The sequence below is a fragment of the Macaca thibetana genome, chromosome 6 (genome assembly GCF_024542745.1).
Source record: "Macaca thibetana thibetana isolate TM-01 chromosome 6, ASM2454274v1, whole genome shotgun sequence".
In the NCBI taxonomy this organism is placed as follows: Eukaryota; Metazoa; Chordata; class Mammalia; order Primates; family Cercopithecidae; genus Macaca; species Macaca thibetana.
Window position 1 is genome coordinate 1458762 of NC_065583.1, and position 13809 is coordinate 1472570.

The 13809-nt window shown below is 50.1% G+C and overlaps 1 protein-coding gene across 3 annotated transcripts in view; it reads left to right on the top strand.

The window, feature by feature from the left end:
- The first annotated feature begins 422 nt into the window (after nt 1-422).
- Nucleotides 423-13809, top strand: part of RASGEF1C (RasGEF domain family member 1C) — a 109628-nt gene continuing 96241 nt past the window's right edge. For all 3 annotated transcript variants that reach the window (XR_007726536.1, XM_050794215.1, XM_050794217.1), the window contains exon 1: nt 423-521. The gene's annotated coding sequence lies outside the window, so the exon portion shown is untranslated. The remainder of the gene's footprint in view (nt 522-13809) is intronic.

The following is a 13809-nucleotide window of genomic DNA, read 5'->3' on the forward strand; positions in this document are numbered from 1 at the left end:
CCAGCCCGGAGAACCAGGCCGGGCCCAGTCTTGAGAAGACAGGGTGAACTGGGTTTTGGGGCGCCAGAGGCCCACCGGGTGAGGGGTAGGCTGGGGCAGCTCGGGCGCAGAGTCCGCCAGGGTCCGCGCTCCGGAGGGCAGCGTCTGACCGTCTGAGCTGGCGGTCCTGGCGCGGTGGGCTAGCCGCCGCGGAGGCCTGAACGCAGGGTGGACGTTTGGCCGAGACCCCGCGGCCTGGGCGCGGAAGGCCCCGGTGTGCAGCGCCGCCCGTGGTTCTCCCGCAGCCCCACCCCGCGCCCCGCCCGCTCCGCGCTCCCCGATTGCCACGAGGGGGCGCCGCGCCGCTGCACTCTGGGGCCGCCGCCAAGCGCTCGTGCGGGCTGCGCTGGGAGCGGGCGGGTGGCGGCGGCGGCGGCGGCGGCGGCGGCGGCGGGCCCGCGGTGCCCTGGGTCCGCGGCGCCGAGGCTCGCAGCGGGCGCTGCCCATGGGCCGGGCCCGGAGTTCGGGCGCGCCGGGAGTCGGTGAGTGGTGCGCGGCCGGGGACAGCTGGCAGAGCGGGCCAGGGCGCGGGCTCGCGGGGCTGGGAGGGCTGCCGGCGGGCGCGGGGCGCGGGCGAGGTCGCGGCGTGGGTGCGGGGCAGCGAGCCCGGCGGGGACGGCGGGTGTCCGGGCCGTTGGCGGACACGCCCGGGCCCGACCCGGAGCACAGGTTCGCGCGTGGTGACAGTGCGCGTGGCCGGCCGGCGGGGCCGGGGGCCGCGGCGCACGTGAGTGTGCGGTCCGCGTGGCGGGGTCGGCAGGTGGCGGGAGGCTGCGCGCGGCTCGGGAGCGTGCGCCGGGGTCAGCAGGGGCGGGGTCCGCGCGGCTGCTGGGACTGGAGGCGCAGGGGTGGCGGGGAGGGGACCCTAAGGGCACACCCCCGACCACCTGGCGGGAGACCCGGCTCGGCCGCGCGCCCCCAGCCCCTGCTGGGCGCCGAGAGCAAGCTTCTTTCACCCGCTCGAGTGGCAGGAAAAGCCAGCCTGGACCAAAGCCTCCGCCCGCACCGGACCTCAGTTTCCCTCTCTATGAAATGGGGACGGCAAGGCAGACCTGCCAGTGTAGGTACAGAAGAGAAAGGACCTTGCGCCTGGGGGAAGACGGTGCTGTCGCCTTTGAGGATGGGATCGGGTTTGAGGAAAGGACCAGTGCTACTACTCTCAGAGGGCCTGCGAGAACAGTGGGGTCTGCTGGGCGTCCTGGGTGTGTCTCTCACGCAGTGACAGCGGACGGCATAAGGGACCACCTGGTCCACTCTTTGTATTTAGATTGGGAAGGCGATGCTTGGAGGGGCTTGGGGAAGGGTGCTGCGGACGCCACCCCATGCTCTGCGTGGGCGTGGGAAACTGAGAAAGACAGAGCTGGGAAGTTGGGGTGATGGAGGAGCTCATCCCGGCGCCTACCTCCTGCCTCCTGGAGCTGTGGGGGAGACAGAAGTTCCACCGAGCCCCGGGAGCCTGAGAAGAGTCCTGGGAAGCTCTGCCTGCCAGGTAGGTGGAGTCACTGAGGCTTAGAGAGGGGCGGGACCATGGAGTGGCAACGCTGGGGTCCCACCTCTGGTAGGACTGGCTCCAGTAGCCGTAGTGCAGCCACTGTGCCCGGCGACTGGCGGAGGGGGACTGGGGTTGTCCACTCACTGGCCCAGCGCATTCATTGAGCGCGTACTGTGTGCCGCCTGCTGCCTGCCCCCGTACATGCTCGCTAGCTGGTGTGGGAGGGGACAGCAAACAAGGAATCAAAGGGGAAAGCAAGGACATGGCCAAGAATGCGTGCTGGGAAGAACATGCAGTGGGGTGACTGGGGCAGAGAGAGCGGTGACAGGGCGCGGCGGAGCCTCGTCTGGTCAGGGAGGCTGTCCCCAGCGAGCGGGGAGCCCTGCCTGTGCTGTGATGGACGCGTAGCCGGGGGAGCAGCGTGGGTGAGACCCCCGAGGGCAGGAGGGGCGGAGCTGGAGCCGAGTCCGTGCGGGGTCGGGCTGTCCTGGGCAGCCCCGGGGTTGGAGGTTGGAGTTGAAAGGCTGCCCCTGGCGGCGGGTGGGCGCACTGCCGGGGCGGGAGAGGGAAGGCGGGCGGGAGACCGGCGGGCTGCGGGGCCCGGGGCGGGACTGGCCGGGAGGAGCCCGCAGGCCGCCAGGTGTGGGCCCTGCCCGGGACCTGGCCCTTTTCAGGCCGGGGTCTGCACCCTCCTGCCATGTCCACGCCAGTCTCTGGGGTGGTTCCGGCTCTCACTGGTACCTGGACCTAGACCCAGAGCCATTTCTTCAAGGGGCCTTGGCTCCTCGCGTGGGACCCGGGCTTAGTGTGGGGCGTGCAGTCGCTGCCTCTAGGCCTTGTCAGTGGATCAAGCCAAGATACCTTTGTTTTTTACTAAAAATTAATATTTCCATTCCCTTTCTCCTGCAGTGAGAACCTTGTTCCCCCAAACATGAATATGTTTAATCATTTACTTAGCCCTACAATGCACCCCGAAATAGTTTCAGAATTACTGCATCCACACCAAAGCCAGCCAAAACCTAACTAGGTCAGCATCGGGATTTCCACGGGTGTGCAGGCAGAGTGCTGTGTGATTATGTTATCAATCGGACACACTGATAGCTTCGCGTGTTTCTACTTGCATTCAATGTGGAGGTTTTTTTCCTTTAGACTTTAGGATGTAATTTTATTTTTTTGAGTATGTAAAACACGTGGTTTAAAGGTCAAAGCTATTAAAAAGCTATCCTTAGAGGTCTCAATCCTACCCCTGCGTCTTCCTCCTTGTTCCCACACCATTGGTAGCCATTTAAAATATTTTCTGGTTTATCCTTCCTGTGTGTCTTTCTGCAAAACAAGTCATTTAAGCATTATCACAAAAGTTGGCCATGCAGCTCCTTGTTTTTCTTCAATTAGAAGTATGTCCTGAAAATAACTTCTTACCAGTTCGTGGAGACCTGCCTCATTCTTTTTTACACTCACATAGCATTCCGTTCTGTGGCTGTACTATTATTGTTTATTCAAATTATGTCCTGTGGATGAACATTTTTTTTTGAGCCTTTTTACATTTAAAATAATGGAGTAAGGGATAACCTTGCACCTATATTGTTAATATTTGCAAAGGTGTCTATTTAGAACACACTTCTAGAAGTAGGAGTGAATATGGATTTATTTTGTTAGCTAGTCCCAAATTCCCTGTCAAGAGGTAGCAACATTTTGCATTCCCACCACCAGTGTATCACAGCGTCTTCTGTTTCCTCACAGCCTTGCTGGTTTGAGAACTGAGAAATAGTATTTCAGTGTATTTTAAATTTATATTTCTATTATTATAAATGAAATTGGACATCTTTTCACATAGATTTGGAATCATAGTTAGACTTTTCTAACTATGAAAAGTCCAATTATAAAGCAATCATCTGTGTTTTCTAATATTTGTTTAGTTTTGTACTTAGTCTGTGGATCCAATTTAATCTTTTTCTAAATGTCTAGCACTCTATCCCAATGCCATTTATTTAAAAGGTCATCTTTCCTCCAGTGATCTGAAATGCACCTTCATCATACACTAAACAGCCAAGCCCTGGGCCTGTTTCTGGGCTTTCTAGTTTGTCTCACAGGTCTGTCTATTCCATCTGTTCACATACTGGTGAAAGAGAGAGAGAAAAAATATATATATTTAAAGGCAAGGAGGGCCTGGAACAGTGGCTCACGCCTGTAATCCCAGCATTTTGCAAGGCTGAGATGGGTGGATCACTTGAGGTCAGGAGTTTGAAACCAGCCTGGCCAACATGGTAAAACCCTGTCTCTACCAAAAAATATAAAAAATTAGCCGGGTGTGGTGGCACATGCCTGTAATCCCAGCTACTTGGGAGGTTAAGGCACGAGAATTGCTTGAACCTGGGAGGCAGAGGTTGGTGAACTGAGCTGAGATCATACCCCTGCACTCCACTCTGGGTGACAGAGCGAGACTCTGTCTCAAAATAATAATAATAATAAATAATGGCAAAGAAGATTTTATTCAAGCCCATTGCAATAGAGGAGAGAGATTGGGCTCGACTCTCCTTGTTGTGTTTTACTATCTGATGGGCAAGTTCCTTCCACTGCTTTTTACTGCAAGGATTTCCTGGCTATTGCAGCGTGTTGCTGGTATTTGGGTCGGGAAGGAGATCATATTAAGTTTATATTAGGCTTATATATTAACTTTAGGATAACTGGCATCTTTATGAAGTTATCTTATCCAAAACAGAGAGAGATCTTTCTGTTTGTTCAAGGCTACTTCTAGGAGTGTTTTGAAGTTTTCCTCATATATGTTTTTCATATTTCTTAGGAAGTTTATTCATTAATGTTTTTACCTTGTGTGTTGCTACTATAAATGGTTTTTTCAATTATATCTTTGAATTGACTACTGTTTTGTATATGTTATTTTATATCTTTCTGTCTTACCTGAATTTTTATTGTTAGTTTTATTGTTAGTCTTTTATTTATTTATTTATTTATTTATTTATTTTATTTTTTTGAGACAGAGTCTCGCTCTGTCACCCAGGCTGGAGTGCAGTAGCGTGATCTCCGCTCACCACAACCTCTACCTCCCACGTTCAAGTGATTCTCGTGCCTCAGCTTCCCAAGTAGCTAAGATTACAGGCACCTGCCACCGCATCCAGCTAATTTTTGTATTTTTAGTAGAGACGGGGTTTCGCCATCTTGTCCAGGCTGGTCTTGAACTCCTGACCTCAGATGATCCACCGCCTCGGCCTCCCAAAGTGCTGGGATTACAGGCGTGAGCCACCACGTCTGGCCTATTGTTAGTCTTATCTTTGATTCTCTCAGTCATTCTGTCATCTACAAATTCAAATAGCTTTACTGCTTCTCTATTGATTTTTATGCTTTCTTTTATCTTATTAAATTGGCTGAATAACTCCAATTCAGTATTACATATTGGATGTAGTGGGCCTCCTTACCTTGTTCCTGACTTTAGTAAAAAGGCCTCTAATACTTCCCCTATTAAGAAAGATGCTGACTTCAGGATGGGAAGAGATAGATAGATGGATAGATAGATTAGATAGATAGATAGATAGATAGATAGATAGATAGATAGATAGATAGATAGATGGATAGATAGATAGATAGATAGATAGATGGATAGATAGATAGATGGATAGATAGATGGATAGATAGATGATAGATAGATAGATAGATAGATAGATAGATGATAGATAGATAGATAGATAGATAGATAGATGGATTAGATAGATAGATGGATAGATAGATAGATAGATGGATAGATAGATAGATAGATAGATAGATAGATGGATAGATAGATAGATAGATAGATAGATAGATAGATAGATAGATAGATGGATTAGATAGATAGATAGATAGACAGATGATAGATAGATAGATGGATTAGATAGATAGATGGATAGATAGATAGATAGATGGATAGATAGATAGATAGATAGATGGATAGATAGATGATAGATAGATAGATAGATAGATAGATAGATAGATAGATGGATTAGATAGATAGATAGATAGACAGATGATAGATAGATAGATGGATTAGATAGATAGATGGATAGATAGATAGATAGATAGATGATAGATAGATAGATGATAGATAGATAGATAGATGGATTAGATAGATAGATAGATAGATAGATAGATAGATAGATAGATAGATAAGGGAATATCCATTGACTCGTATTTTATTGGTGGTTTTAAAAGTCAGGATTGGTGTTGACCTTTGTTGGAGCCATGTATGGAGACAATGGTCTGATGTTTCTCCTTAGCGCTATTAACATAATGAGTCAGCGATGGATTTCCCGATATCAGTTCTGGGACTAGGGTGAGGTAAACAGTAAGAATATTAACACTAGGCCATCTTTGCATTTCTGAAATAAGTCCCACTTGGACATGACGTAGAAAATAGTTTGGCAGTTTCTTGAAAATTTAAACATAAAAATACCGTATGAACCAACGGCCCCCGCTCCCAGGAATCTAAGAGAAATGGAAACAATGAAATGTCCACCAAAGACTTGTACGCAAACGCTCGTAACAGCATTGTTTATAGTGGCCAGGAAAGTAGCGACAACGCAGTTGTTCATCAACTGGTGAATAAACAAACAAGATATATGTCCATATAATGGAATACAGCTTAGCAATTACAGTTGGCCCTCGAACAATGAGAAGGTTAGGGATGCTGACCCCCACACAGTCAAAAAGCTGCATAGAACTTTTGCCTTCCCCCAAATTTCACTTTTTTATTGTTGTTGTTGTTTGTTTGTTTTTTGAGGCAGAGTCTCACTCTGTCGCCCAGGCTGGAGTGCAGTGGCGTGATCTCGGCTCACTCCAACCTCTGCCTCCCAGGTTCAAGCGATTCTCCTGCCTCAGCCTCCCAAGTGGCTGGGATTACAGGCACACACCACCATGCCCGGTTGAGTTATATTTTTGGTAGAGACGGGGTTTCACCATGTTGGCCAGGCTGGTCTCAAACTCCTGGCCTTAAGTGATCCTCCCGCCTTGGCTTCCCAAAGTGCTGGGATTACAGGCGTGAGCCACCGTGCCCAGCCTGTAGTATGTTTTGATATCATTGTATTAGTTATCTGTTGCTGTGTAATAATTTATCATTGACCTAATGGCTTAAAGCAACACATGTTTATTAGCTCATCATTTCTGTGGATCAGGAGCCTGGGCATGGCTTAGCTGAGTACTGCTGGTGGTGGCCAGGACTAGGTTCTCATGTAGAGACAGCTAGGGAAGGATTTGCTCATCCACTCATGTGGTTGTTGGCAGTATTTAGTTCTTTGTAGTTATATTTAGAGCTTAAATTTTTAACTAGATGTTGGCTGGAGGCCAACCTCAACTTCTAAAGGTCACCCCCAGTTCCTAGGGACCACCCACAGTTCTCTGTCACGTGGGCTGCCCCAGCATGACTGCTTACTCTGTCAAGCCTGCAGAGTCTCTAGAGAGTCATCACATAACAAAACGTAGCATCGTATGACGTGACATACATGATAGAACAACATAACATAATCCCAGTAGTGATATCCTCTCATCTTTGCCATAGTCTATTGGTTGGAGGAAAGTCAAAAGCCCCACTCAGTCCCAAATGTGTGAACACCAAGAGGTAGAGATTATCATGTGGGTGAGCGCCATAGACACTGCCTGCCACAATGGTGTTGGATTCTGATTACTCATATTTATTTTTGCCAAAGTTTTCCTAGTCACCCTTTGACTGGACAAAGCTTAGCTTCTGATGGTTCCTTAAGAAAGACTCGTGCATACTGTATTTCCTGCTTGCTTTCTATACTCTTGCTACTTGAAGGACAGATTGGCTGGTTATAAAATCCTTGCCTCTTACTTTCTGTCCTTCCTTAAATTTTTAAAAATGTTGTTATGGGTTGCCTTGCTTGTACGTTGTCAACAAGATGTCTGATATAAACATGCTTTTCTTTCCTTTGTAAGTGACTTGATTGTTTTTCTGGAGCTCCAAAGAATTTTTTTTCTTTATTTTTAAAGTCTAATCATTCTACTAGGCATTGTCTTGGAACTGATTTCAGGTATGTGGTGGACTCTTTGAATATGCAGGTTTAAGTCTTCTTTTATTTCTAAAACATTTTCTTAGATTATAGTGTTAAATGTTAATTATGTACCATTATTTTACCTTTTATCTTCAGGGATGCCAATAATATGTTTGTGTTAGATCTTTTTTCCGTCTATCTTCTAGATTGCTTTCTCTATGAATTTTATTTTTGTTTTATGGTTGTTTTCATTCATTTCCTTAATGAACACTATTAAGCTTTTAGTCAAATCCGTTCTCCCTAAGAGATTTTCTAATTCAGTCTTCATTTCTGAGATGATGGTCTTTTCCTCATTTTCTTTCATGAGTTGAGGCAACTCTAATTTCACATTTACCTTTTTTTGGGTTCATTTCTGTTGAGTTTTTTAAATGTATAATTTAGGGATTTTCTTCACGTGTGTGAATTTTTAGTGTGTCTTCATCTGTTCAGGCTGCGCTAACAAAATATCAGAACGATTTCTCACAGTTCTGGAGGCTGGAGGTAGAGATCAAGGTACGTGGTGAGGGCTGCATCCTGGTTCGCAGATGGCTCCTCTCCTCACGCCCCCACATGGAGGAAGGCGCAAGGGAGCTCTCAGGAGCCCCTTTCCTAAGGGCACTCATCTCATTGATGAGGGCTCTGCCCTCCAGACCTAATCACCTCCCAAAGGCCCCCTCCAAATGCCGTCACACCGGGGACTGCGTTTCAATGTATAAATTCTGGGGGACATAAACTTCCAGGCCATGGCGTTAGGTAATAAACTTCCAGACCACGGTGTTACGTAATTCAGGTTGAGGTGTCTTGTGTAGTTTTTCCCTTTGTAAATTGGGGGTTTGTGGGAGGGATTAGTGTCGGTGCTTTATCCTGGCTTTGTATGGATATTATCTGTTAATTTAGCAATGTCTTAATTTGCCTGGACTGGTAATAACAGATGGCTGTAGGCAGGAGCTGGGGGCTTGGGAACCATAGTAGGTTTCTTAGTGTAAGAGTCCCCTCTCCTGTTGGCGGAGTGAAGTGCACCATTTTCCTTGTCCTTTGGGAGGTGGGAGTGGACTTGTGTTTTCTGAGTTTACAATTCACTTTTGCTTCCGTAGGTCCTTGAACATCCAGGCTTGCTATTTCCTGTCCTTACTGGCAAGCCTCTGAAGGCTGCCTCTACTTCCAGGCCACATGCCTGGCCCCTAGAAGCAGGGCCTTCCTGAGACAGCCACCTCCGGGCTCCACTGCTGTCTCCTTTCAGTTCCCCAGCCGCCAGTGCTCCAACACCCACCCCTAGGCGTGCTCTGTTTCCCCATGTCGGGTGGGACTTTCTTCTTCTTGTTTTTATTTAGAGACAGGGTCTCGCTCTGTCACCCAGCTGTAGTGCACTGGTGCGATCACAGCTCACTGCTGCCTCCAACTCCTGGGCTCGAGCGATCCTCCCACCTCAGCCTCCGTAGCTGAGACCACAAGCACCTGCCACTACACTTGGCTAAAGGACTTTCTTTTTTCCTTAGTTCTTGGCCCCAGCTCCCCTCTCCTCATTCCCACAGTGCTTCTCCCTGAGCCCGCACCCCATCAATGCCAGTGGGGGCCCTGGAGCCGGTTCTGAAGGTTGGGGTGTTCTTTCCTCACCTGCAACAGTTAGAGGAGGGCGCACCCTGTCTCCTACTCATGCTAGAGGCATGGGCATGGGTGGTGTTATTCGCTCCCCTCTCATGCTGGAGGCATGGGTATGGGTGCTGGAGGCATGGGCGTGGGTGCTGCAGGTGTGGGCGTGGGCATGGGTGCTGGAAGCATGGGCATGGGTGGTGGAGGCGTGGGCATGGGTGCTGGAGGCATGGGCATGGGTGGTGGAGGCGTGTGCATGGGTGCTGGAGGCATGGGCATGGATGCTGGAGGCATGGACATGGGTGGTGGAGGCATGGGCATGGGTGCTGGAGGCATGGGCATGGGTGGTGGAGGCGTGGGCGTGGGTGCTGGGGGCGTGGGCCTGGGCATGGGTGGTGTGATTCACTCTCCTGCTTGGTCCATGTTGGCTTTTAGCAAGGGGAGGATTGGATTGAGGGGCTGCCATGGTCTCCGGGACCTAGAGATGTCTGCAGCCTTTCTACTTGGAAAGCTCCATAAAGAACGGTGCACTCTTCATCTGTTAAATAAATCCATCAATTTTTTTTAGATGGAATCTTGCTCTGTAGCCCAGGCTGGAGTGCAGTGGCGCAATCTCGGCTCACCGCAACCACTGTCTCCCAGGTCCCGGTTCAAGCAATTCTCCTGCCTCAGTCTCCCGAGTAGCTGGGATTACAGGCACGTGCCACCACGCCCAGATAATTTTTGTATTTTTAGTAGAGACAGGATTTTACCATGTTGGCCAGGCTGGTCTTGAACTCCTTACCTTGTGATCCGCCTGCTTTGACCTCCCAAAGTGCTGAGATTACAGACGTGAGCCACTGCGCCAGGCCCAATTTTTAACACTTTGGAACATTTGCTCATTATTTTTACTAAGCCATTTAAGAGTAAGCTACAGGAATCAAGACATCAGCATCACCCTAGAACACAGAAATTCTGGCTGGGTGCGGTGGCTCACGCCTATAATCCCAGCACTTTGGGAGGCTGAGGTGGGCAGATCACGAGGTCAGGAGATCGAGACCATCCTGGCTAACACGGTGAAACCCCATCTCTACTAAAAATACAAAAATTAGCCGGGCATGATGGCGGGCCCCTGTAGTCCCAGCTACTCGGGAGGCTGAGGCAGGAGAATGGCGTGCTTGCAGTGAGTGGAGATCGCGCCACTGCACTCCAGCCTGGGGGACAGAGCGAGACTCCGTCTCAAAAAAAAAGAACACAGAAATTCTTCTACAAAACCACAATTTCAATGCATGTTCAAGAAATGTAGTATGAGCCAGGCGAGGTCACTGATACCTGTAGTCCCAGCACTTTGGGAGGCTGTGGTAGGAGAATCGCTTGAGGTCAGGGGTTCAAGGCTACAGAACAAGATCCCATCTGGGAAAGAAGGAAGGAGGGAGGGGAGGGGAGGGGAGGGGAGGGGAGGGGAGGGAGGAAGAGAGGGAGGGAAGGGAGGGGTCACCTTGGTTTATTAATTTTGAATAAGCTAACTGGCACCACTGTTGCCAGTTCAAGGCCTTCCAGTCCCACAGCAGCATCCTAATTGGTGCACTTCTGCTTTACGTGCAGTGGATGTCGCTAAGGGTGGGACGGAGTGCAGACTCTTGGAATCAGCTAATTAATGCCCCTGCAGAGAAAATCTCTACCGGGGTCATTTGGTCAGGAAATTGTTTAGTTGTTTGTTTTAAAATCCAGACAGTATTCAAAAGTGCCAATCTGGCTACATAATACATAGTAAAATGACCACTGCTGTCTGTGACGGTTTAAACACCCACACAGTGCCGTTGGCTGAGTACCTGTGGCCTCAGGTAATTCCCACAGCAGCTGCCATCGATTTACAGATGGGGAAACTGAGGCTCAGGGACACAAGGGGGCATCCCAGGGCCATGCAGCCAGTGTGGGCCTTGAGCTCAGCCTGCTGTTTGGGGTTCATGCTGTTGACAGTCTGGGCTATTTTTGAGCGTGGACTGCTCTCACTGTCTTTGTGGGCCTCTCTCTGCTCACAGCCTCCCATCTGTCCATCACGTGGACCACCCAACAGACACGTGCTAAGCAGCCGTGGGTTTCAGGCCTGAGCTGGGCTCAGCCAGGAGTGCCTCTCTGTTAACCCCAGGCCTTCTCTGTCCAGCCTGGGTCCACTGTCAGAGGCCACCACTGCCCTGAGCAGCACCCTGGATCCAGCCATTGCTTCCCTCTGCTGTCCCGGGGTTCAGGCTCCCCTCTGTCCCAGCCATTGTTGAGTGATTCACAGGTGTGTGGCTGCTGGCTGAGGGAGGCGAGGCAGAGAGCTCCCATGTGCCTGAGGCACCCCTGCTTCCTGACCCTGAATCGCAGTCCCCAGATGGGACTCTCCAGGAATGGGATCGTGCTGCAGAGGGACTGACCGAGGAGGCTCATCAGAGGCAGGCTGGCCACAGGCGCACGTCAGTGAGAGCAGCCCTGCCCCGTGGTGAGGTCTGAGGGGAGCCTCACCGACACCAGCCTGGGGCAGCACACCCAGCTCCACATTTTGGGGTGGAGTCAGGTCCTGGGAACCCTCAGGCTCTTGGGATATCGTTGCCCTGGTGTTACTCAGAAATCCTGCTGCTAAGTGTTGCTTTGAAACATAGAATTTTTATTGAGTGCTCCCTGTCAAGCAGGGTGTGCCAAGTTCTCCTTAAACTTTATCTTGTGAGAATGTGGATTGATAAACAGAGAAATACCTGTTTCAAAGATGAATAAAGTTGATTGCCCGCCAGCATGACCAACCAAGACCAAGAAAGAGAAAGCACAAACGATCGATATCAGGAGGGAGAAAGGGCATCGCTGCAAGTTCTCCCCATGTGGCGAGGATAGCAAGGGGTTTTTATGAAGAACCTCATACCAATACATTTGATGTACGTCAGAGAAAATGTACAAACACCCCAAAAGACATAACTTATCAAGACTGACATAAGAAGAAATAGAAAACCTGAACAATACTATTTCTTTTTTTTTTTTAGACTAAGTCTCACTGTTGCCCAGGCTGGAGTGCAGTGGCGCGATCTCGGCTCACTGCAACCTCCTTCTCCCGGGTTCAAGCAATTCTCCTGCCTCAGCCTCCTGAGTAGCTGGTATTATAGTTGCCCGCCACCACACCTGGCTAATTTTTTGTATTTTTGGTAGAGACAGGGTTTCACCATGTTGGCCAGGCTGGTCTTGAACTCCTGACCTCAAGTGATCCACCGGCCTTGGTCTCCCAAAGCACTGGGATTACAGGTGTGAGCCACTGCGCCCAGCCCTGAACAATACTATTTCTGTTAAATAAGTTGAATGTATCATTAATAGGCTTCTCAAACAGAACATATCAGGCCCAGGAAGCATCTCTAGTGAGTTCTTTTGAATAGTTAAGAAAGAAATGTTTTGAAATGAATTTTTAAAAGTTCTACATGACAAAAAAATGGTAAGTATGCAAAGTGATAGGTCAATTAGCTTGACTTAGCCATTGCACAATGTCTGCATACATCAAAACATCACATTGTACACCATAAATACAATTTTTATTTGTCAGTCCTACCTTAATAATACATAAATAAGTGTTTTTAATAATCTTCCAGATAGTGGGGACCTGGAAGGGGAGGATCTGTGGGCAGGGAGGACGCATGGGTGATTGCTGACATGGCACTGCCTCACCGGGTGGTGGGCCTGCAGGTGTCTGTCTGTTGTGCTTTTTGACACATGTGTATACTACAAGTAAGCTTTTCATGTAGCAAATGTTACATAGCACAGTCATTTTCACAGTCATGTTATAAGGAGTTCCCATGTCTGCTTCTCATGCACCTCCTGTTGGTCTCTACTCTGCAGACGCCCTTCTCAGTTTGGGGACCACTAAGTTAGGCCCCTGGGCCTCAGGGCACCTCCCTGCAGGGTCCCTCAGGGTGTCCCTGAGCTCAAGTCTCTGTGAAGGCTGCAGTGGGAGTCAGCACCAGGGACGCTGGCAGGAGGGCGTGATACCCCAGCTGCTCTCCAAGGTCAAACAGGAGTCAGACCACGTGTGTGCTTGGAGAAGGTGTGTTTGGAGAAGGAGAGGAGGGAGGACCCAAGGTCAAGGCCCCTAGCTTGAGAGGCCCTGCGATTCCAGGCTGTTCTCTGCAGCAGGCACTGGGCCCCACGCTGGTCGCCATCCTGCAGGCAGAGGGGAAGCATGGCCTCGGTACAGGAGGGCACCGGGCCTTCCTCACCAGCCATTTCCCGGTTTCCCTGTCAACCTTCAGCAGACCTGAAGCACAAGAGAGGCAGGTGGAGGAACCAGGAGAAGCCACAGCTCTGAGCTGCAGCAGGTCACTCGGCACGTGCCACCGCCCTGGCCACCGCCCTGGCACGTGGGCTGGGGAGAGAGGGCTGGCTTGGAATCCTCGGAGAAGGTCAGGCGGGCTCCGGAGCCCTGTAGGGAGATGGCGTCTCCTGTGACAAACTCCCATAAAACAGCCTCACTTTCCAGGACTGGAGCGTCTGACCGCAGAGCCCATCTGTCACCTGGGAAGTGGCAGCGTCCTGACCACAGGGGGTTTTCTCCAGCGTAGCACTTCTGACCAGTGGGCTGACAAGCCGCTTGAGAATAAAAAATGGTGCGCTCGGTGGTTTTTGTGAACGTGCGCAAGGCGGATTGTGGAAGGGATTTGA